A 12,479-nucleotide genomic window follows, 5' to 3' on the forward strand; every position below is an offset into this window, starting at 1 on the left:
ATTCAACATTTTACTTTATTTTGACACATTCCTAATAATAGTCTAGTGCTTTGCTGCATTAAAAACTAATGTTACTGATACAGCTTGTGGTCTTCTTTTGCAAAGTATAATTAAGTGTTGGTTGTTTATCCACTTGATTAAACGCTTAGGGTACCCACCTTAATTTTGTATAATTGCGTTGATCGTTTTTATTGTTCTTTTAGTGAATAAAGACCGATTTAGGGTGCCATAATCCCTCAGATTTGTATGGCTGGGCCGGCAAAAGACATAAATAACGTGATGGAATTAGGCGTACACGTGTATGTATTCATTTGTGCATGACCCAACCACAAACAGTAATTGACCATAACAATACACTCACTTTGGTCTTATTTAAAATGGGCCTAACTGATTACTGTTATTACAGTGAAATGGTGCCTGGTTTTAGTGGAGCTGGCCTCAACTCATTTGAAGTTACGTACACAGGAACAGAGAGGAGAGACGGTTGAACATAAACACAATCAGCTCAGGCCGTATTCAAGCTATCATTACTTTGTTATTGTGTTTTAATAGGCTAAGGGTGGATGGATGGAAGGAAGAGAAAACAGGGAATGATGGAGAGAATGGGGTAGAGAAAATGTTTGCATCCTCTCTGTGTGTGGCCGTGCATACACAGAGAAGAGCTATAATAAAATCCTCAACTGTATGGATCCATAGCATTTAAATGGACTCACATTCAAACTGCCAATCATGTCAGGATGGTTATTCATGTTTCCTGTTTTATTTTGATAAGAGTTCACCCCCTGTGTTTGGTCTGGTTTTAGTTCCTGTCTCTGTGTTTTCCCACCTTTTTGATTGTATGATCATGTTCCCATGCTACCTTTGCACATTCCCACCCCAGCTGTGTCTTGTCTCTGTGATTAGTCCTGTGTGCAGGGCCGGACTGGGACAATAAGTCAGGCCAGGAATTATACACCCAGCCAGGCCACTACCAGTTGTTTTGTGCCATTTTGCTGGATTTGTTTGTCAATATTTACAGCGTTGCTGCCCATAGTGATAGCCCTATAGTTTAAATCTACTACCCCAGAATAAACATAAGCAGGGCTGCACATAACTGGTGCGCAGGTGCGCATGCGCACCTCCGCCAAAAAAAGAGCACCGGGTCATTTGAAAAAAGGCGCATTAGCGTACCAAAATTGAGAGCGAGAGAGAGAGAGAGGGAGAGAGAGAAGAGAAAAGAGAGAAGAGAGGAGAGAGGAGAGAGAAGAGAAAAGAGAGGAGAGAGGAGAGAGAGAGAAAGATATTTGCGAGTTGCATATGAACTCAGGGCCGGCCTGTAGCACTGGCGTTATAGATGTTCGCCTAGGGCGCTAGATCTGTGGAGGAGCTGCGCTGACAGCTCTGGGAGGGAAAACAAATGTTTTGACCATTGGGGCTCATCCTAATTTTCGGCCTTGATGTAACAACATTCATAATTAAGTAAATGTAACACCCTTTTCACCCCGGTTACACGTTTCATTTGCCCTGTACCATGAAAGTAAGTAATGAAAATGGGGGATGTTGGCTTATCTGGCGCCCGCAGCTCACAGCCAAAGTGCGAGTGAGCGAGGGAGAGAGAGAAGGGCGCACCGCCCGGTACCGGCGCTGTTGTTATTAGAATCTGGTGCTCAAATAACCTTTTTTTCTTTGTATTCATGCATATTTTACTAATCACTCAATCATTTAAATGGAAATATGTGTTTATATAAATGGTGACCAAACCGTTTGAGACCCACTGAGATAACTTAGACTAAGTTAACTATCTAAACACCCAGAGAGTCCTTAACCTCACCTGAGTCTCTCAGTCTGACAGGAGAGGACTCTCCTCCACCTTGTTGTTGAAACAGCTCCTTATATCCGTTAGAGCAGCTAGCACCAGATGATAACAACAACAATACAAGTAACCGGTGCGCTCGCTCGCTCGCTCTCTCTCTCTCTCTCTCTCTCTCTCTCTCTCTCTCTCTCTCTCTCTCTCTCTCTCTCTCTCTCTCTCTCTCTCTCTCTCTCTCTCGCGCCACACTGTGAGCCGTTTGTTGAAAAGACAAGTACTGTTGCGTTTTAGGGAGGGTCGTGCCAGCCAGGACCAACTTTTGTTAAATAGATATTGGAGTCAGATTTTTCAGATTTTAAAAAGCCACATTTAACCTAATTTCTTGACAGCAGAAGCAGAATTAGAATAAAGACTGATTTCTGTTAAAAAATATATTTTAAATGGCATTTGGTGGATTACTAAAATTGTTTAAGTGACACAGCCCGTCCCTAAGGCAATGTGAGGAAGGTTTCACTTCAGCTTTTACAAACTGACTCCCCCCTGCATCTGCTGTGCAAATCTATTGTGTGACGCATTCACACACATCTGTCTGATCACACGGCATACGCAGACATCAAAAGCTGGGAGCTGGCTGAGGGGGCGGGGCTGTAGTGTTGTGTGTGTGACTCTGGACTAAACACAACATACCATACACTCCCCCACTTCAGCATGTACGCACACACACATGCACACACACACACACACACATGTTTAGTCTTCCCCCTGCGGTGTGCAACAAAGGTGTTCAGTCATGTGAAACCCAAGCCTTCAACCCGCAGGTTGACCGTTGACCTTTCACACACACACACACACACACACACACACACACACACACACACACACACACACATATGAACCCAGAAGAGAGTGTGTGTGTGTGTGTGTGTGTGTGTGGTGTGTGTTTGTGTGTGTGTGTGTGTGTGTGTGTGTGTGTGTGTTGTGTGTGTGTGTGTGTGTGTGTGTGTGTGTGTGTGTGTGTGTGTGTGTGGTGTGTGTTTGTGTGTGTGTGTGTGTGTGTGTGTGTGTGTGTGTGGGTTTGAAGACATGAAGGAGGGTCACGGAAGCATATACACACTGGCTCCAGACATAACAACCTCACACACTATGTCTCCTTATCCACAGCCTCTGTCTTTCTTTCCCACACACACAACTTCAGGGTTTATGCACTGCACTATCTCCTTCTCACACACACTCACACACTTCTCCGGCAAAGGTGACCCAACCTCCTCATCTGTGTAGTTGCCGCAATTAACCTTCACAGCCCCAGTGCATTTGGAGAGTGTGTGTCCTGAACTTGGTTACACAAGACACAAGAGTTACACAAGAGTCTCCGGGGCATGTCGTCACACACACACACACCCACACACACATACCACCACACATGCACACTGGTAATCCATGTCTTTCCTGGACGTCCTTTTATCCAGCCCAGGCCCCAGGGATTTTCCGTGTGCCCGGCCAGACCGAGAGGCCTCATTCTGGGGTCAGAGATCAGAGCGATGCCCTTCATGACCCAGGAGGATCCGGGCCGGGCGGAGCACTAACAGCCTGCCGTCCGTGCGCCATGAGGTCACGGGGTCAGAATGCAGTCAGGGGAGGATGATATAACACAGAACATCGAGCTCATGAGTGCACAGAAGCAGGTTATCTGGTTATACTTGCTTTGACAGCCTTTGTGTTACCATGTTACAGCAGTCAGACCATACATGATGAACAATAGAAAACACTTTGTAAGACATGAAAAAGTGTTTATGCACATTGCAGAAGCCTGATCATTGTTCTAGCCGGAGATTATAAACACAATGTACACATAGTTTAGTGTGTTACTTATTGTTATCATGTACACTGTAAAAATGGGCTACATTACAACAACTCAAAACTGTCTGCATTAGATTTTTGAGTTTTGAGGCCAACTTTAACGTTTGAAGGAACACTGCCCATTTGAGCCAACTAATTATCTTTACTTATTCACAGGTAATGTAACTTCATGATTAGAGTTCTACTTACTGCCACATTTTATGAGTAAAAAAATGTAACATTTCCAGTACTAGGCTACCTACTGGGAATCTCAAACAATAACAGGTGTGCCAACTAATTCTGTCTGAAAACATTTGTCGTCTTTAGCATACATTGGATGTCGGAGTCCAGGACAGGATAGGTCACTTCCGTTCACTTCGCTTTAAATAAACATAACTTAATTAGACTCCAACCAATAATATGAAGTTTTGCCAACTCAACCTATGAAATGAGACAGACTTTACTCATGAGACTTAATAAAGATAGTTGTGATATCTACTTTAATGTATTTAGCCACACAATGAAATATTAATTGTTTACTTTACCAAAATATCATCTTTCATTTTGACAGTGGATGGGACCGAACTACTATTTTCCTAGTCTTGGCTTTGAAAGGGCTTAAAACGTCAGTTAAAATCCGCTTTGCACCGTAAAGCACATTAGATTGAAATGTAAACTACTCTATATACAGTATTATCAAATGGCAAGAGATTGTCCAGGTAATGTTACATTTTAAAAGATTAATTGACCAACAATATGAAAGATGCTATTCTGTGAACAACCAGACACTCAGGGCATGCTAATTTGACACATGTTGCTCTGTCAACTCCCCCAGCCATTCATTCATTCATTCACTCTGACAATGAATTTGAACTTCAGACCGAGTTCAGGGAGGAGTGGAAAAAATGAAAGAATGAGACTTAATAAAGATAGTTGTGATATCTACTTTAATGTATTTAGCCACACAATGAAATATTAATTTAAATGTAATAGAAAAAGGAGGGAGGGAGCTTTCTTTTCTTCCTCTAAGCCTACTCCACGACCTTATGACCCTACACAGGGCCAGATATAATAATAATGATAATAATAATAATAATAATAATAATAATAATAATAATAATAATAATAAAATACAAAAAATAAATAATAACAATAAATTACAAAAAATAGAAAAATAATATATAGAAAAAGAAAAACGGAAAAATAAATCTAAATAGTACACATGGGTTGTTTTTCAGTTATATATATTTTTTTATAGTTTTCACTATTAGAAAAGGTTTCACTATTATACAGAAGATTGCTGCAGGAGTTTGAGCCATGTCATAAAGACAGTCGGTAGGAAAATGATTTTAAAGCTCAACATGAGATTAAATGACTTCTTAACAGATATGATTTGCAGTGTGTTCTTTTAGTCTAAACAGTGTGTGGTCACAGCGTGACATTACATAAGCGAGGTCAGATAAAGCTTTGAACCATAAACACATGAACCTCCTGACATCTCTTTTACAACTGCTGACAGTATCATGCACTGAAAGCACAGAGAATGTCAAGTGTGTAAAACAAATCAATACTTATACCAAAACAAAGCTTTGATTTATAGTTTGACTCAATCAAATCCCTGACTTTAATGTTTTAACTGCAGAGCTTAGCCTGCTTGCTACAGAAGTTTATGATGTCAACTAGGGATGTTCTTCTCGATCATTTATGTCAAACGCCATTGGAATTGGTTCTGTCACAAAACAGAATCACAATTGTGGATGTTATTGACGGCTGAATTTGAGTCACTTTAAGTGTTGCTGCCACCTAAAAAAGGATATTATCATTCATTTTGCTAAATGACGACATTTTGAGAATTTAATCAGGGTTGCGGTCGAATCGTCAAAAAAGTCAGCTCCTGTGTCTCTTCCTAACCACTATTTATTGACCTCAGGGAAACATTTAATGGGGTTAGGGAAAGATGAGAGTAGAGTGGTTGATTCACTATAAATGTTGTGGCTGCAAGGCATTGTGGGACAGCATTATCTCCTTTCCTTTAGTAACGGATGGTCCAGTGTATCCTAAACTAAAGGAGATTCCAAAGAAAGCCTTAAAGCTCCTTTTCGATCAGCTGGAGCATCTGAACAGGTCTTATCATGGCTGCCACTTTGAAACTTCTAGGTAATTGACTCAGTTAGGAAACTTCCTGAGCAAAAAAGACAGATTTGTTTTCATCGTTTTCGTCATCGATCTTGATGGTATTGATAACTTCTACTATCACAGTAACTCAGGGCAAGCAACCATAGCAGTGCCATGGATCGAGAGTTTTTAAATAAATGTCCGCCTTTTGAAAAAAAAACATGGGGCCTTAAAGCAAAAATGTAAATTTCAAAATTGTTCAAATATTGCCAATTCATCTGGCTAGACGCTGTGATATACATGCAAATGAAGATTCAACACAGTATTCCTACTGTTTATTTAGTGATCAATGCATTAATTGACAGAATGATTCATTCCATATTGACTTTTCAGAGTAGTAAAATCTTCCCTCAACTAGAGTATGCTGTGTTTTTGTGTCCATCTAATCTTTTTAGACAGATATCTGCATTTCAGTGCTTTAATTCGCATGAGCTTAAGCAGCTCAACAGTCCGTTTCAGATAAATAGATGGATAGCTGACAGACTGCTTGTGTTTCTTCATCTCATATACTGTATAACTGTGGTGAGAGTTATCATTTCCAACATCAAAAGAAATGAGAACCATGTGAATGAAAAGTGTCCCTGAAGGAACATTGCTTAGTTTCAAGGAGTTATTTTGTTGTTCTGCATATTTAACCAATCATAGTTTGACCTGTAGCCCATCTTAATACTGTATGCAAACATAGCACTTATTTAAGTTAACCAAATGGCCTTGCCACCATGAATTAATATCAGGTCAGATATAAACTTTATTTCCAGCTCCAATTATCGCAGCGAGTTTCAATCTGCGGATCTTAAGGCAGCGTTTTAAATTGTAACTCCTACACAGGGGCGTTAAGTGTGTTGTGGTCAAAAGCGGTCAATGTCAATGCATTATTCCTTTACTGGCTTTGACTGCAATTTGTTTACATGCTGGACTGGCCTTGTGGCCATTATACTGTATGTGCTAAGTAATGTTCAATGATTGTCCATTACATTAAGAGCCTTTTACTTTGCAGCCAGTTCCTATGGACCGCAGTGTTTAGCATGTATTAAACCACTCAGTATGTATATAAGATGCTGCTCCTCTGTATGGCATATGGAGAAGATGCACTTCTGTGGCACAGCACAGTATGTACACAGATACCAAAGTAGGAAGGAAGACAGACAAAACATACACTCACACACACATACATTCCTGTCCTTTATCAAGATTATTTTGGAATCGTGTTGCGCCAAGGCCATACGGTTACAAAAGCAGTTTGAAAACATGCTTTGTTTAGAGCATATTTTAGTGTTAAGACCCTGCAGGCCAAAGACAAATCCATGGGAGTTTATGGGGGACTGCAGGTCATGGTTGTTTAGATTTTATAACGGTGACAAATGCATTATGCTATTCACATAAACCAGGACAGGAGAGCCCCAGTAAAGCAAAAAATGCCTGAATGCTTCACGGGTTTATAACACAATGAATTTATCACAGAAAGCGAGAGAGAGGGAAGAGGCAGAGCGGGAGAGGAAGTGAACAAAATATGGTGCTGATTTGTTTTATTTGCCCAGGCTGGGTGCTGCTGGTGGCTAGTTGCATTGTTTAACAGGGAGTACAAATGAAACGGCTGCTCACTTGTGGGTCCTGTGGTGGTGAAATAAGGTTCAGGCGAGTTGGACATGGGAGGACTGTTAAGTCTTACAGTCCTCCCATGTCCAACACGCCTGAACCTCTCACAACATTAGATCTTCTCAAAGTCAGCAGGTCATCAAGGGAGCTTTCAAGGCTAGGTTGCAGGTTGAAACGTTTTTGATTATGTGTTTTTTGTGACCTAGGCCTTTATTCTAGACAGGAAAGTTCTTTGCTCTTTTTCTGCAAAGGCGTGTTTTTGCATTTGAACTGTGCAACACATCCACAGACAACCAAAGTCTTTGACAGAACTCTGCAGCAGTTGGATACTGCCTTGGTCAAAGGCACCTCAGCAGTAGCAGAGGAAAGTGTTACTTCACCCTCCGAGTCTAGCAACCTTCAATGTTCCCGTGCTCCTTGAGGGAGGAATCACAACATGTCTTATCAGAGAAAAAAACAGTTTGATTGATTTTAAGTTTATTCTTTTATTCTTGGTATTCCCTTTGAAGTGAGAAAAAAATGATGTCAAGATTACTTAAAGGTACTATTATGCCAGACTTGGAGTACTTGAGTCCTTGACTTGTGACTCGACTAATAAAAACTTTAAATTAATTATGCGCCTTATATTTGTATAGCACCTTTCATACAAGAATTGCAGCGCGAAGTGCTTCACAGCAGTTAGACGACTGACTATAAAATAGACAGAATAAAAGCAATGCAGAAAATAAAAGGATAAAATCAATGTAGACAATAACAAATATTGATTGATAAGAACCAAACCAACAGCAACATTTAAACAAATATATCCACTCGGATAAATACATCATGACTCAGACTTGTGACTCGGAATCGAACACAGGCAATGATGACTCAACTAGGACTTGACTCGGACTCTTCTTGGGTGACTCGGACTCGAGCACAGGTAATGGTAACTCTGACTCGAGTCAGACTCTTCTTGGGTCACCCAGACTTGGACACGGACTCGATTACAGGTAATGATGACTCGTGCTCCAGTTGGACTCTTCCTAGGTGACTTGGACTTGGACTCGGACTTGATCACAGGTAATGATGACTCGGGTTGGACTCTTCTTGGGTGACTTGGACTCGGACTTGGACTCGGACTCGATCACAGGTAATGATGACTCAGACTCTAGTTGGACTCTTCCTAGGTGACTCAGACTTGGACTCGGACTCGATCACAGGTAATGATGACTCAGACTCTAGTTGGACTCTTCCTACAACACATCCTCACTCCCAGGTCGGCCTATGTTGACGTTATGTCAAGTCCTGTGTCGGCTTTTTCCAACGCAAGGGGGGGGGCCTTAGCGTCCAATTTTCAACGCAAGAGGGGGGCCCTTAGCGTCCATTTTCAGCTTTCCGGGATGTCCATATGCTTCTATGGACGCTCATGGAAGCACGGCATTCGTTTGTGTCGGCTGCCCTTAAAGGCAATGTGAGCGTCCATTCTCATTGGATAACGGAGAATTGTACACCCGGAAGTAAGTATTCCCCTTACTGTCGATTGATTTTACAGTGATATCTGCACTACTCATCGACTAAAAAACACCAGATTATCCTTGTTAATTACACAACATTGATTGGTTTAAATTGTGTGCAATGCTTTTGTATTTTTCCCCTTCGATTCGGAGAAACAAATATGTTTTCGGAGTAAAGGATGGCAGAAGACACTACACTACCCAGAATCCCCAGCTATCGTTTGGACTACACCAGAGCCATATAATAGAAGAGTTATGACATCTCCGTTCACTCCAATGGACCACTTTTTTACAGCAATGGCGGATCGTGGAGCCTCTCAATCGTTCCCCGGAAGTTAGCGCCAAGGCTAGCAGAGCTGTGGAGTTGCAGCATAATAGACCGTTCGTGACGGACTTTTAAAGGTAAGAAGAAGTTTAAAGATGTATATTGCGGATATTATCAGTACATCTGATTCAATTGAACATGTGTATTAAAGGATGTCAGTGGATTATCCCTAAATTAGTAGATTTAGGGAACGTTTACAGATAACAGATCAAGCTAGGATACCGAAGCAAGTTAGCAACAGACGTTGAACAGCCTTTTAATTGTAAATTCCGTTCTCTTAATGTCTATTTGGTCCAACGTTGTTGAATTAGAGAAGAGGGGCTTCTAAACGGGATTGTATGCGGGGGTGGAGGGAGTTAAATATTAGATAAATATAACTTTGGTGCGTGTAAGAGTGAGTGTTTTTAGCAGAGCCATATTGTGTCCTTGTGATTATGTTGATTATTACCTGCCTGTATAATGTTGCAGCTCAGCTGATTTTGGATTGATGGCAAAGGGAGAGGAACTTAAGTGAGAGTGAACACACAAGGTAAGTTTAATACTACTGTTTTATATAAGTAAGCATACTAAACATGTATTATATCACTGTATTATATAAGTAATCTTGTTAGTAACTTACTGTATGGCAGGTGGAGGGGCAGTGATGTTACAGGTGGAGGAGCAAGACTGCAAGACTGCAAACTCACAAGACAGAGAAATCGAAGTTTGTTCTCCAGAGATGAGGTTGATTTCACTTCAATTTTTTCATATTTTCTAAAGATGTGAAAATGGCACAAAAAAAAACTTGAGAGCTGTAACCAAGACAACTGTAACAACATGAGTAGACAGCCACCAAGGTTTTTCAAGTCCCTCTCTTACTCCATTTTGCCAACCCAAACTTCCAGGTACATGACGGGACACCTTGCTTGTTTTTGTTGTTTGCGCTCCTCTGGCAGGTGGAGGGCAGTGATCCCTTCCCTTCTTCCCTCAATCTTTGAGACTAATGTAAGTAGAAGACATGGCACTGTAAATGTTCGAACATTTAAAATATTATACCACTTAAAAATAAGAAATATTACTTTTGTTACTAAGAGTTCATACTTATTATACCTGTGTCACCTTTCACACTATCGCTGTGATCATGAGCTATGGGCTTTGTAGATACAGGTCCCGGGGTGAATCGTGGTGCAGGGGCCCTTCTCTTTTTGACCACAGGGTGATGCACGAAGATGGTGGGTATAGCCTCTGCTCTCAGCCTAGTCTTGCCCTTTTTTGTCTTGACAAACTGGTCTGCATCAAAATGTGCCTGCGGAGTGACTTGAGGTTACTTCACACACAGAACAACTCAGTTGTGTCTGCCCACATACATATTCCATAGTGGTTGAATACACAGTATTAGGAAACACTTTATACTTACTGGACATGTTACACTCATTACATACTGTATATACAATATGACCAAGAATGTGAGACAACTTTATAGAAATTCATATCACATCTGTTACTGATGCCATTTGTCATACTTTGTTAAACTCACAAATAATAAAGTTCCATAACTTCAGTTGGGAACAAAGACCACACCTTATCTCCCCAAGGCAATTTCCCATCCAATAGGTGTGCTAGGTGTGTATAACCCTTTCTCCTGTCTGTTTATCCCTCTTTCAGCACAAGAACCAGAGGGGGATTCAATGGAGCCTGAATATCTGCACTGAGACCCTCACCCTGCACCCTGAGTCTCAACTCTCAGTGTTTTTCAAGCCTTTCCCTGTTTTTTGTATTAAACAAAACATTAAGCTTTCCCAATGGTGTGGTTTTCGTTTTGTGAAAAAGTGCAAATGCAGTGTTTGTATATAAATCACATATTTTTTTGCTGTTGGTCGTGAAATTGCTCCTGCTTCCTCCGCTCTGTGTCAGTGGGGAAGCTGTACATTCGTACTCCTTTCTCTGAGCGATTGGAGCATCCCCAGGCAGCACAGCAAACCATGGTGGCGACTAGGAGGCAGCACAGCAAACCAGGACAACAAGGAGGAAAAGGCACAGACAAACTGCATGATATGCTATTCAATGTTTATTGAATTCCATGTATTTGCAATGGATGTTCCTAAAACAACACATTTAACATCATCATCATCATGCTGCTGCTGCTAGTCCTTTGATAGTCACCTGTCCTTTCTGAAAGCCATAAAGATGACATTAGTCATTTAGATAACGTGTGTCCTCAATTACCATGGGATTACTGAAACTACCATGAATTTAAGAAAATGGTAGACATTAATCTAATCTGAATTTTAAAGCATTACTTTAGATCCCCTCCCTCTAAATATATCAATAAACATTAGAAAGTGATGCTCCTGACTACCATACAAGTTTAAGAAGATAATATTGGTTTTAAAGAATTCAAAGCTATAAATAAACAGCAACATGCTCTTTAACCAAGGCACTGTTAGCCTAACATGTAAACTAGTTGTTCACACTAATCCTAATATTATCACTTAATATTAGCAAATTATATTTTATTTTTTAAAACATATTGATGTAAATACATACACATATCGATTTGTTGTATAAATATTAAAAATCAAAACCTATATTCACTAATAATTACCAAAAATCGTAGTTCTATCTCCTGTTATCAATGCATTCACATTGCCCGCCATGAACTTCCGGGGAACGATCCTCTTCTACATGAACCACGTGACGATAACCGTTTTTGGACTTCCGTTGTCGTAACTCTTCTATTATATGGCTCTGGACTACACCATGTGCTCTGTTTGACGTCACATGATCTTCAAATGTCTCCCTGCAGAAAAAGAAAACATGGCCGAACTTCGTTTTATTCTCGGTGGAAAATGCCTATTTTAAAGTTAGTTTGGCCATTAAAATGCGTTTTGATGTCATTTGATGCGAGAAATATGAGTTGTTATTGTTGTTATTTCAGATTATGTGTGCAGTGGATGTACATGATCTTTAGTTTGCTAGTTATTACGAAGATTACTTCAGGAAATTGCGTCCATAACGTTTTCATTGTTACCAAGGTGGTTGCTAGGGACGCTGCTATCGATATTATTTCTGTTATGTTGTGTAACTGTTTAATGGTGTTATCTTTATTGCTACCCCCTTCCCCGTCAATGTATAGTGTTGGTCCACAGCGCAAACATATTAGTTTAACAAAATCCACATCTAAAGATACGTTATTTTCCCCTGTGCAATTCCAGTCTCACATCTCACAGCACATCGTCATTAACAAATACCGGAAACAGACCGAAAACATTTAAAACAAATA

This window comes from Gymnodraco acuticeps, unplaced genomic scaffold (assembly GCF_902827175.1).
Source record: "Gymnodraco acuticeps unplaced genomic scaffold, fGymAcu1.1, whole genome shotgun sequence".
Classification (NCBI taxonomy): domain Eukaryota; kingdom Metazoa; phylum Chordata; class Actinopteri; order Perciformes; family Bathydraconidae; genus Gymnodraco; species Gymnodraco acuticeps.